Below are 13,709 nucleotides of genomic sequence, written 5' to 3'. Positions count from 1 at the left end.
AAACCTCCAAACATTTTTCCTGATGGAGAGAATAATCCCTACCCCATTTCTGAGCAGACACAACATTGTGTAGATCATGGTTTTAGTCTAACAGATAAAGTGGAAGTATTAGAAAGATAACTGGGTGCTTTCTTTGAAAGGTGCTTGCTTAGTGGAAGGTTGATTATTTTATTCCTGAATACAGCTCATACATTGAGAAAGAATTTAGGTGAGAAGAGAAAGAAAGAGGAAAGGATGTGTCTCTCTGCCATAACTAAAGAAAGTAGTGAATGGGAAATTAAGTGTGTCTTTTAAAAACTTTAAAGTGGAAAATGCCCTGCAGCTGAACAATATATAGGCTCAGGATGTATGTTTAAGATGTGGGTAAAGGCTTAGGGTGCAGCTGGGAAGAAATCTACTTAACCTAGTGTAGTGTTGGAGTCCCTTAAGTTGCATACATGTTGTTTATGTGAGTTGACACGTATCAGTAAGTGGTGCTTACGGGTGAGGCAGCTGCCTCCAGACTCGGCCGTGTGTCAGCACCAGAGCACTGGGTCAATATGGAAAGCACAGCACGGAGAGGCAGCGCAAATCCCCGGCACGCTGCTAGACAGAAGCTGGCCACTCACGTCTGTTTATCCCCCAGGGACACAAGAGAACAGATTTGTCAGGGTTTGTCTCTTTTATTCCAGTAATTATGAGAGATTAATTGGGAATGTTTACTGTTGGGAGACTAATTGGGAATGTTTGTTTTTTACATGTTTGTTTGGTTTTTTTCTATTACAGCTGCATTTCTGCCCCTTGCCTATCATTTTTATGAATAAACTGAATGATGCAAGGCCTCCCTCCTGCCTGGAGGCCAGCTAAGCATGGCCACTTCCATATGGTTAAGTTCCCTCAGCCTTCCAAGCACAGGCTGCATGTAGCCTGCCTCTTGGGAAAAGCCCCAAAGCTGGGCTAGTGCCCTAGCTGTGCGCAGGAAACCCTTGGGAGACAGCTGGTCAAGTAACCAAGATCAAAAGAGTGTCAGGGCTTGCCCTGACATTTTATGTTCTAGGAAAAAAATAGTTCCAGGGCATAAATTCATGCCCTACCACTATTTAACTCATTTCCATAGATGTAGTCTTGGTATTACTATGTCAGTGTGACTCCAAACACATAGATGTTGTTTATTCACTTTACTTGTTAGGAATGAACACAGTTGATTTAAGTGGTGCTACTACAGCACAGCATGATATTTTTACAAATGGTGTAAAAGGGGCTTAATGTTTGTTTGTAACCAGTCATTAACTGTGGTATATGCATTAATATTCTGAAAAGAGGGGACGATTTGAATGTGGTAAAATGTTTTAGGAAATGGTGGCTACTCTTCTGCATTCTTTTCTACATTACTTATAGTTACATTTCTTATCAAAGGCTGGGGTCAATTTCTCCAGAAATTGCTGTTATAGGAAAGCTATTATCTATTTACAGTGCGTTTGTTTTCAGAAATTTATATACTGTTGAAAAATCTGGTTTTTCAGAGGTACAAAAAGGTGAGGGTACTAGCACTTCTTTTAAAAGACGCATTACTAATTTTTACCAAGAAGGCAAATGACGACAAAAATCCTTATTTGGTGACTACCAGTATTCTGTGAGTCAAGAAAACAAAAAGAATAACAAATCTTTTAGGGCGGGGTCTCAGAAATTAAACTCCTTTAAGCTTTAAAATACACACCTTTTAGCTAACTGGAAATTATGCTTACACAGGATAGTTGGATACAGTTTTAATATGTAATTGTATGACAGTGGGATAATTGCATAGGAAAAATAATATTTAATTTAGCTGTGGGGGAAAATACATTTAATTTATAGTGACTCATAATAAATTTTTATTTCTTGATATTTACCATCGCTGTGCATCTTTTGCAACATCTACAAGTCATCTCTTCTATTCTTTCTTCATCTTTTATTTGTGAGCTTTTGCAAGGTTTTGTTATTCTTTCACTGATGCAAGATAGCACAGCTTCAAAAGTAGTGATTAGTCTGGGTGTGGACACGTTGAAATGCTGCCTAGAAGAGATTCTACTTCTTGGTATAGTCCTGCAATATCAGTTTTGTGGTTCATGAGTTGCATATGTAAATTAAAGTGCTCTTGGGGAAAAGTTACTTAGTAGAGAGCTAATAATTTCCCACCAATGGTAAAATAATTGCCTCCAAATGCTGTGACCCCAGGTGTGTGGTAAGACTGAATCTCGGGGGGAATGTCATGAGGTCCCAGTGCCTTCTCTGGACATTAATTCCAGTTAGGGCTTCAGCAAGCTGCATTTATCTCCTCTGGAGGTTTCAAATTGGGTGAAAGAACAAATCTAAATATTTTAGTCATTTTTTTTCTCTAAGTGATGCTTTTAACAGAGTTTCAAGGAGTTTGATTTAATTATTGCAGCAGCACATATATAATGAACTTGATGTACCCAACCTAAAAAAAACCTGGATCTGAATCTGATAAAATATCGGTTTCATTATTCAGTAGGAGCTATAAGCCTTGACCAACAAAGAAGTGAAGACTTTTTTAGAACATTGAAATTTAACGAAGCATACCAGGATTTTTAGCTTAGCTTAGTTTGGAAGTTGAGATGATGTAAGTCACATTGCTTTAGTGAAATTACTGAGTTCCCTAAAATTCTTCATGCTTGGAAAATTATGTGTAGCCTGCAACTCTGTAAATATATTTAGAAACAATAAGGTAGGAGCGGATACTGAAATATCCCTCATAAAAATTTGAGAGAGGTACTGTATGATTATTCGTTACGTACATCTGCATATTGATTTCTAATTTATACTTTGATATATATTGCACACGGTCTCTCCTAAATATAAATGAGCTTTTTCACTTGGTATGGCATATAATGATTAAGGAGATATGAGAGTGTTCTAAAAAGTTTAAGTTATTTATCACTGATACTTAAAAAGGAATAGTTAAGTAAGTAGATCTAAAGCCAGCCTGGAGCTTCTTTGGTGTGTGTCTGAAGCATGTCTACAAACTACAACTGCAATCCATGATCTAAAGAGCATCCTGCTCCTTGCATCCTGCTGTAATGCCTCTGGTGCCTCTGCCTTTATCTCTTCCTTCCCTTCAGTTTGGTCTGCAGGGATGGTAGCTCTCAGTTGATGAGTACAACTCATGCAGTCCAGAAAAAGAGGGTTTCATACCAAGCAGTTGCTAATGGATAGTGGACTAGTAGCCAGCCTCAAATCTGGGTCAGACAAAGAATTTGCCACAAGTTTGAGATTTCTTGAAGTGCCTTTCTTTCAAAGATGAGGCTTTTCCTCCAGCCTGTTTTTTGGAAAAAGCTCCAAATTATGATCCAGCTTTGCAAATCACTTTGCAGACTGCCTCAGTAGCAAGACATTGCATTTTTTGGCAATAAATTTTCTATTAAATATTTCAATCCCTTTTACAAAGGTAGTTTGAACAGATGTTAGGCTGAGACATTCAGGGAGAAAGATCATGACACATTTGGTGACAATGTGGTACTGGTGCCAATAGCTTCCTATAAACTGTAAAAAACCAGATGTTACTCTGGCCAAAATTGTGCCTTCCTCTTGACTGCTTCCAGCAGGGTGCAGGCCTGACTCTGACCCCCACTCCCTGAACTAACCTTGAAGCTGCTCTTACAGTGATGGAGACCTCTCAATTAGCCTGATCCTGCAACTGTTTGACACATGCTACAGCAAAATTGTCCTTGTCTGACTGTGGCAGCTGCTGCCTCCAAAGTGATATTGTCTGCTTATAACTCAAAGTATAACTCTGTCATACATACACTTAGTGCAGAATGGCCCTTAAAAGGCATTTTAATCTGCTGGCATTTTAGTTCGTAGGCCTCTGGGGTCAGGTTGAAAAATTACACTAATGCTGAACTTACTCTGATATTCTGGGCAGCCTTCTGAATTTTAAATAACTATCCTCAGAAGGCTACCCTTTTCAAAAATTATCTTAAAGACTGCACACAGAATTTTAAGCTCAGTTCAGTTAGCACACTGATATGCAGACTGAATTTTATAAAAATGTAGAGTAAGAATCTCTGAATTTATGGATACCAGCAGTTATTTTAGTTTTCATTATCAGAGTATCTGTTCCTGCAGTGCTAACTATATGAGTTCTGTGTTACTGTAATTGTTAATATTTGCATCTGAATTAACTGTTCTGCATTGCTGGTTTTGTCGCTGACTGCCTATTCAAATATGTGGGATAATTTTGAAACCTACATAGGAACTGATTCTTTTATAGTCTGGAAATAGGCAAGGTGAAAAAGATACAGTTTTATTTTTCCAACCAATGGCATTTCTTAATCCATTCCCTTACATGTATATACAGAAAAAATAAGATTACCACCTCTTTGATTTTGGAAATATTTATCTAAGTACTTCATGTTTTGCTTATTTAGCATTTGTTGCTTCTCCCAGTGATCTACTTGGATTTTTCCTGACTCTCATCATATCCCCCAGCCTGTTTTACATCTTCTTCTGCTGTGGTATCTTCTATTGCAAAACTGCTGAGTTGAGCTCATCCAGCTCAACCCATTGGGCTCCTCCTCTGGTCCTCTACCACCTCTCTCCTCTGATCTGACCCTGCCCTCAGACTCTTTCCAGAGTGCAGATTGCAGTGGGCATCCAGCCATGGAATGGGACCAGATTTTGGGCACAGAATAAACCCCACTGCTTCCAGGCAGGGACTGAAACCCGTTAGCCATCTGTTCTGCCTGATCATTAGGGATAAGGGCTACCCAGAGGTAGATTTTAGCAAGGCCTTTAGCAAGTGTACCTTTCTGATTTATCTGAACCCTCTGTTGCTTGCAGCCTTAGACACATGCTAAGTATTCTATATTCTCCGTATTGAAACCAAATTTTTAAAAGCTGTAAACAGTTCCCATTTCACAGCACATCTTCTTACTCAGCTTGACTGGAGCTGTTCTCCTTTGGGAGAAGGTATTTTTGAGCCAGAGGGAAAGGAAGGATGAGCTCAATATATTCCTTGTTCTACCAGCTGCCACCAAGCATATTCATCTTCCCTCCAAGGAACTACGAGTCCAGATCCATTCACACTGTGCACCCTGATGAGACAGAGTGACATCTTCCATGATAGGTGATGAGGCTGTGGTTCCAACCTCAGGGGGTTTTTTAGGGTGCTTTTTTTTTTTTTGTCACATCTAATGAAGAATGCTAAAGCAGATGTGTTTCACTGTTGTACTTTCAGGAGCAGAATGAAATAGAAAGCCTAGGATGGCAGCTACTGTGAACTCTTGCAGGATACTGTATACCTGGACTGTGAGGAAAAGTGATTCTTTGGCTGCTCAGATAAGTCACAATCTTTTCTGAGTGCTCCAGCAGGCTCTAGGAAGAACATTTAACAAGTTCTCATCTACCCTGTGCTGGAAAACTTGTTCACTCTGCCATGTGTCCTGCCCTTTGCTAGTTAACAAAGAGTTTCTAGAATGCTTCTTCAGCTCCTTTTAAGATTGTGTATCTTATTTTTAGATTGACAGCAAACTGTGCCTGGCAGTGACATCTGCAAGCTATTCTTTCTGGGGCTGAATGGTTGCTTTTGTGTTAGATGTGTGATGCATAAACACACCAGTTCTGCTCTTTGAGTAGAAGGAGGGCACAGTTTGCTTCAGAGGGTTTATTTTATCCTTGTCCTAGCCTAACATCATTGCCTCCATATGAACTGGGTGACTGATTGCTAGTTGAAGTAGAAAATGGTTCTGATTCTGCACTGGAGCCTTTTGGTACAAATATGTTCCAATTAATACAAATAAGAAAGTAATGATAATGCTTTGTATTATTTACAAAACAAATCAGGAGGAAATAAAACATTACTTTAGAAATCGTTCTGTTAATGTCTATAAGCATACAGTTGTGTAGAAGATGTAAAGATATATCACAAAATCCCTGTCTATGGATGCTTTGCAAGACTCCTCTTTTAAAAGTTTTGGTTGAGGTCCTTAGGAGGACAGAGTCCTACAGTCAAAATATTCTGCTTGATTAGGAGTTCATTTTTTCATTTTGGGAAAATCTTTGCTGAAAAAGAAAAATAAAGGATCAAAATGTAATTTCATTGCCTTTCACTTCCTCTTGGGAAATACACAATTACCCCCCTATTTGTGAACCACACTTGTGATTTTTATCCAACAGATTCAGGTCTTGAATAACGAAATAATGTATTACTTGCTTTCATAATGCTAGTGATCCATGTCAATTTTTCATTTATATGAGGAATGACCTATGCTTTCTTATCTTTTCCTCTCTACCAGAATTTGTCACAGAATTTCAATGTCGCAGGAAGAAAATAACACTACATCTTATGCAAAAATAATTTACTTCATCATATATCATTCTTACCAGCATCACACTTTCACCTTTTTCAAAATTAGAAGATGAATTAATAAATTGGTGTTTGTTCCAATCATAATGGAAAACTGTGACTACTTAAATAGGCTCATGCCTTCCCTGTAACAGAAATTTGCAAATATTAATGAGATTATACCAGTGTTCTGTCAATAAATATTATCAACTGAGTTCATTTGTGTGGAGGTCTTGGGATTTCTGCAGAATGATTTTGCATTGTCACTCTAAAGGTTTCATATTAAACCTAACAGATCATGACTACCTTTTTTAATTAACTCAAGTCCTCTCAAATTTTATATAACATGTCAAGGGGTATAAAGTGTACAGCTCTTGCACATGTAAGCAGACAGGAGGAATGCACACTGATGTGACTGTTGCTTATGAAGAGTTACAACTATTTGGAGAGGCGCAGTTGCATCCCTAGCTGAAAGTAACCAAGTGACAGATAATCTAGCTCTGTCCCAGGTGTAACTTGTTCCTGAATGAATATATATCTCTCCTGGCCAAAAAATATCCAGCACTGTCTCTGGGAGGCACAGCTCCAAGCTTCTACCTCGTTCTTAGGTGGCAGCTTTGCGATAAAAGTGACCTTGCAGTTAACAAACTCCTCAGTTACTTGTAGGGAAAAGCTGCTGGAAGAAGCTGAACTCTTTTGCAAAGGGTCTGCCACAGCCAAAGCTGAGAACACACACGTACACAGAGCAGGAACACTGCCTGTGATAGCAACACTTGGTGTCACCTGCCATACAAATATCACCACTGGGGAAGTTCTAACTACCTGAGGTATGTTTAATAACCCTGAGGAGTCAAAACATGGTTTTGGAGGAGTTATAAGTTTCTGAAAATGTCTCTGAACTGAAATTTCCAGGATCAGCCTATCTGGAAAGGTCAAGGAAAACAGTTTCTCTTTTTATCTTTGAGGAAAACTCCACAATCATATAAATCATTAAAAAGCAAAAAACTTGAATATTTTTAGTGCCTGTGAAAACAGAAACTTCCAGAGCTGAAAAACTGAAAACGTTAAATCCAAAACTGTCACACAAATATATTTTTCTTAAAATGTATTTGTTCATTCCAGTGACATTTGGCTGAGCTCCAGCTTTTCAAAAAGTATATAGTGAAAAGAATTTTCTCTAAATTTATTTATAAATTTAGCTCTCTATATTTTTTGTAATTGTTTGGAATATCCTGAGCATTCAAAGGAATGAAAGAGATCACTTGTCCTCTGTATTTGGCATGAAGGGTGTCCTAATGCACATTTCAGCTTTTCATTTCAGAAGAATGCTATCCTGTGGATTGCTTACAGAAAATGGGAGAGTTTATATCTGATAAAGGCAGTCAAATGACATTGTGTAGTACACAGTCAGCATATTTCAAACTAAGAAATCCTTTTTTCTCTTGTTACCTTCAAGTTTTCCTTGAAAACATTGCCAGATAACCATGGAAAAATCCTACTAAAAGTACAACTAGTGAGAGAAAACTTAAGCTGTCATTGTGCAAAACTGTAAACTTAATAAAAATAACTTATTGCAAGTATTACCACCCAATTTTCTGTGTTTTGAAAAAGGTCAGACTGAATTATCATATTTTTCCTCCTGACCTTAAAATCTGTGTCAGCACATTTTATTTTTTATTGGAACCTGGCACAGCATTTCTCTGGTGATTTTCTGAAAGTTCTATCTTTTATTTTTAAATAAAAGCAGAAAATAAGGTGGGGGTGAGGACAAGGTGGAGGGGAGAAGCATAAATCTCTAACCGTGGCCATAACAAAGAAAACTTAAAAAGCCCCATGAGTTAAGATTTTCCTTTTTTTTTCTTAGAGAAAGTGGCACTTGAATTTTACTATTTGATATAATCCAATTTTTGGTGTGAATAGTCATATTGTAAAGCTCTTTGTATCTGCACTGGGCCTGAATTTGCCTTTGTGTTGTGTGAGAATTCTCAGTCCATTTCTTACTGCCTGAACCCCGCTACAAAACTAAGCCACTCCATTTTTTTTTCAGTTAATTAAGAAAAAACTTCTATGCTATAGGAGACTTCCTGAAGAAATATGACTCAAAGATAATTTAAATAAGGAGAGATTCCAAAAATAATCAGCGTCCCATCGCTGAAAAACTTTTACTAGAGATAGAAATTCATAAAATCATGGCATGACTTCCAGTATTTTCTCTGAATTTTTTCACACCCAGGATATTTCCCTAGTATAATCACGTAATTTTCCAAAACTATATCTATGACTCAATAGTATAGGAGCTAAGAAATTAATCCTAGAAAAATAATCTTTGCCTCATTCTTTTTAGAGAAATAAGTATGTTATTAATTAATAAAATATATCAAAACTTATTACAGAAACCATTGCAGTTGATTTATCTGCCATATTTCAGAACCTCCTATTTTTTAATTAATTTTATATTTTATTTTAATTATTTTACAGCTTACCAAATCCTATTGCAATGCTCAATGTAGGATAAGAACAGGAGGAAGGGTGAAGTTTTCCAAACTGTATTTGCACAAGGTGCTTTTCACTATGAACTTGTACAAATACCTCCTCTTTTTTTTTTAATTGGTCATGTACTCAGAAAATTGTCACATCTGTGTTTTTCATAGGAGCCTGTCCATTGGCTCTATCAGTGTGAACATTCTTACTTGAGATTAAATGCTTAGTCTTATATTTCAGTCTTTTCCTTTCTTGACGTATATAAACCAGTTCATGCACAGGTATATATTCTATTTCAACAGACACAGAATTTTGAAAATATGTTGAACTATTGCTACTTTAATATTTAATATTAGTTTATACACACACACACATATATATCTATATCTTTAAGCATTTCCAATATATAAATTGGGATAAAAATCTGTAGACTTGTCTGTCATTAAAACTCATTACTTTTACATTTCTGTAGAATGCACATTTAAGCAAATCAATCTTTCATCTTGCTGAGCTATTTATATATCTGGGCATTTTCGTTTTACAAAATATGGTGTTTACAGCTGTATATTTATATACAGCTATATATTTATAAGGAGACAAAAGATACCTAATGGGACTGAAAGTGTTCAAATACTCAGTAATAAAGGACAGTAGGACAGAGATGTCTGCACTAGAATTAGCCAGCAGCTCCTGCCATTTTTTAATATGATTGAAACCACAGGCTTCTCTCTGATAAGACAGACAGTATTTCATGAAACTTTCTCATCTATTAGTTCACACACCTGCCAGTTGAATACATGAACAATAACTGAAACAAATTAATTTTATTGGAAATTATCCATAATTAAACCAAATTATAATGATTTCCAAAATAAGGAACTTGCTTTTCAAGATATTCTTTCACAACATGAGCTTTAAAAATTATTTTAAAGGAAAACAAGGGGAAACCTCCCCACATTTTACCATATCCACCCTAAGGACTCTTCAGGTATTTCCTGCACCTAAAATTAGAGAAAAAGCTGTTTACCTTTTCTATTAAAGTGGGTATTCCACAGAATTTTCTTGTTACAGAGCGGGTAAAAAAGAGAGTGCTGCAGATCCCATTCCCAGTGTGGTAAGAGGAGCATTATCCCATCCTCAGAATATTTCTCTCACTAAACATAGAACTTCTGCCTCGCTTTAGGGAGACCTTGAGATCTAAAGATTTAATGTATAATATAAACAGTTAATTGCAGCTTCTGCAGCATCCATGACAGTAATTCCATACAGAAGTAAAGGTGAAGTTTAGGGCAATACGTATAAGGTTTTTATAAGTTTTTAGGACAATCTGAACATATGTGGTCATGTGGGAAGACCCATAGTGGTGGCATAAATGCGACCGTATATAGTCAAGAAAAAGTGTGGAAGGGCTCTGAGGATGCTGGAAAAAGGGCAGGGTGTCAACTCAGAGGAAAAACAGTGGTTCCTTAAGTTCAAAATAATTTGTATGGCTGGCTGGACCTCTAGGTGCCCACTGACTAAGTGTAATTTACCAAGCAGAGCTTGGGTCTGGATTGAAAGAGAAGCAGTGGAAAAGGAACCAGATCTTCAATCTGCTACTGATAGCTGCATCGCTTTTGTTACTTTCTCAAGAGAACCTCTGGCCTAACAGGGAGGGAGTTTTAATGTGTAACCAACCAGTAAACCCAGTTCAAGACTGTAGTATCACCTACACCAGCAACTAATCTAACTCTGATGATGGGCCTCTCTCTGACCATTGCCCCTGGTGTCTGTGATCTGAGATATGTCCCACCTGGGGTGAAAACATGGGAAGACATCAGGCTCTCTACGATGATGACTCTCCTGTACATGATCTGGTGTGTGACATGAGCTGGGCTCCCAGCATGACTGCAGTGTTGGAATCCCTTTGAGATTCTCAGGTAGGACAAATTTTCAACAGCTGCCTTGGTAGCTAATTAGCTCTATCCAGGCTTTGATATTTGGTTCAGTCAGTACATGATGAAAAGACTTATTTACATATTTTCCACCTGTTGCCTGTTTTTCTATTATCCTAGGGTTTCTGAAAGTGCAGTATAATGCCAAGCTTTCCCAGAGTGATAGTGTGTTTGAACCAGTACTATTTAAAGGACTACAATTTTATATTATTAAGGCCCAAATCAGATGAGTCGTAATTTTTAATTTTTTAACTGTATTGCATTTTCATCTTACTTTTTCTTGAGTTTTCTTTCCTGGGAAGGATTCAGAAAAGTTCAGTGCAATAGCAGAAGAAATAAAAGCACATTTTCCTAATGGAAGTGATTTTTTCTTTCTATTGATATTGAATGTCTTCATTAAAAAAAAAAAAAGAAAAAAGGAAAAAAAGGAAAATAAAAGGACTAGGAAACTTAATATGTTTCTTAGTCTTTTGGTGTTATTTATGCTAGATTGTTAATCTCAGGTCTTAAACTCAGAAAGAGGTCATGACAGCCAAGAGCCCTTCCTTGATTTGCAAATCTTTGTACTTAAATTTCCTTTGCATATTTATAACCCTTCTGTAATTGTACACAAGTAACTGATATTTCTGATAAATCTTGGCAGTAGATAAACTTGCATAGTGAGCTGGTACTTGAATTTGAGAAGGAAAAAATAAAAAGGAGGAAAGGACAGGAAATTGCTTTTGTGATGTGTTAAAGTACTCTAAAATGATCCAAAACCAAGTCATCCCCACAGTGTGGAATTTTCCTACAGTCAGCTACACACTGTGTCACTTGACATGTCAGTGGGCTGTTATTTACCACAGAAGTTTGACCTGCCATGCATTCAGAAATAAAAATGCACAAAACAAACTTTCTTTCCTTTTCTGATTTTCTTCACCCAGTGTAATAATTGCTGGACTTCATTGTTTTGTGTATTGAATCTGCATGCAGGGCTGATGTCACTGGGAAGGAACTAAATCCCTGTTTGTCCCTCCAGATGAATGCTGGATCTCTTCAGTATTTTGCACGTTTCTGCACAGTTCATAGTGTCATATGCCACTGCCCCTATGACTGACTGCAGCCTGCAAAGTGACTGTCACCATTATGTTGTTGACATGCTCACCCTTTCTGACATGGGAAGTGTGTATTAGCTGCATTTAAGGTAGGGAAGCTGGTAATTTTTACAGCTCAGAAGCTCGTGGTGAAGGATCTCCTCCTGGCCAATATTGAGGGCAGACATAACTGCAGGGCAGCCCAGGTCACCCAGCCCTACAGCATGGAATAACTTATCTCCCCAGCTACAAGCAGCACATCTTCAGATGATGACAGCAGAAACTCATCTGCTGTGGGTCTGTAGCAGGGCAATATAGCCCTTTACCATGGAATTATTAGCATCATCTTCTGAGTTGGAATGGCTGTGTTTGCTTGTCAGCCCTAGGAAATTCCAAACACATCTATTTCCTTTAGCTGTCAAGTCCTTCCCACCTGTAAGATGATGTTGTGATGAGATGTGTGTGGCTTTGCACTACAGAGCCTGGAATTGGGTTTGTCCTGCACACATCCAGACATTCCTGCTTCCACTTCTGTCTGAACTACAGAGTGGGTGCACCTGGGGGACAGGGGACATTCCTGTCTCAGTGACAGTGGATGTGCACCAGAAGAGAAAGTCAAGTGAGCTAATTAGCCAGAGAATCCCTAGGGTGTTCCAAGTTTATGTTTGAGTTTGTTAGCCAGGAGTGCCTAATTTCTTATTAACTAGTTTTTTACTTTTATGATGTCTATAGCAGAGTATAGTTCCCCAATAAACCCATTAGTTGACCTTAAATGCCTAAACATATATTTTATTAATTTCATTTGTCTATAGATCCTCTTAGAAGCAGGAAAAAGGGTTTTTTAGACATTAACTATTAATTTTGTAATTCATGTATAACTTTCCATAATCATGTAAATGTAAATTCTAATTAACAGTGTAGAAATCAAATTATTCTGTTAATCCATGACATACCATTAAATTTGATACTTTAACCATGATGAACTATAATTAGATGAAATATAATTAGATCAAAATAATGTCCTGAACATTTGGCATAAAAAGAAAAATATATGGCTGTGTACATATGCAGCATTATGATAAATTTATTACAAAAAGACATAAGCTAGTTTATTCTAAGTTGGTTTAGTGATCTTGTTCCGAACATGGCAGGAGTAAAAGAGTTCTCAGTTTTATCCACATTATACATAATGAAACTGTCAAATGGAATCATTAGTATACTAATTTTGGCTCTCTTAATAATCCTTTTTGTATTGTATATTCTTACACAATCTAACAATGATAGGGAATGTATATAATTGTTGGGTGCACTAACAGCCTGTCTATATAAAAGGAGGACAATTTTTAAAATAACCACTGCTTTCAGATGTGCAGTTTGAGAAACCTTATTTAGTCATCCAAAATGAGAAGAAATTAAAATCAAGTATCATGATGTGATACCACTAACTTGCCTTTTTACCAAGCTGTAGCAAGTAAGCAGCCATGTAACAAATGGCAAACGCTTAAAATTACTAGGAAGGTTTTGAAACCAAGAGATCAAATGTTAGGAAACGTCGCAAGCAGAGCACTTTGTTTTCAGCCCTCTTATAAGGGTGCAGTATGATTCAGACTTCAATAACATGAGTGTGCAGTAGTTTTTCTGAAGGAACCTTGACTCATCTGGTATGATGATTAGAATGGGCTCTCTAGTGAGCAGTGCTTCAATTATATTTTTTTTCTTTTTATTGTTTATCGAGTGAACCCATGCCTTGCTCACTTCATGCTGTTATAGTCTCATTTTGAAGGTAGAAGTCTTGACTTTCTCACTGGCTTTTTTCATTGTTCATTGTTGTGATTTGCACAATTCACTAAAGTAATTATTAATTTTCATGTATCCTGAAGAGGAAACATCATTAGTCCA

At 37.2% G+C, this 13,709-nt stretch overlaps 1 protein-coding gene across 2 annotated transcripts in view; it reads left to right on the top strand.

Moving 5' to 3' along the window:
• The window catches only part of HS3ST5 (heparan sulfate-glucosamine 3-sulfotransferase 5), a 193,441-nt gene that overhangs the window by 10,527 nt on the left and 169,205 nt on the right, over positions 1-13,709 (top strand). The window lies entirely within an intron of this gene.

This window comes from Corvus hawaiiensis, chromosome 3 (assembly GCF_020740725.1).
Source record: "Corvus hawaiiensis isolate bCorHaw1 chromosome 3, bCorHaw1.pri.cur, whole genome shotgun sequence".
Taxonomy (NCBI): Eukaryota; Metazoa; Chordata; class Aves; order Passeriformes; family Corvidae; genus Corvus; species Corvus hawaiiensis.
Note: the sequence above shows the minus strand (reverse complement) of the source record. Positions and strands in the feature narration are given on the sequence as shown.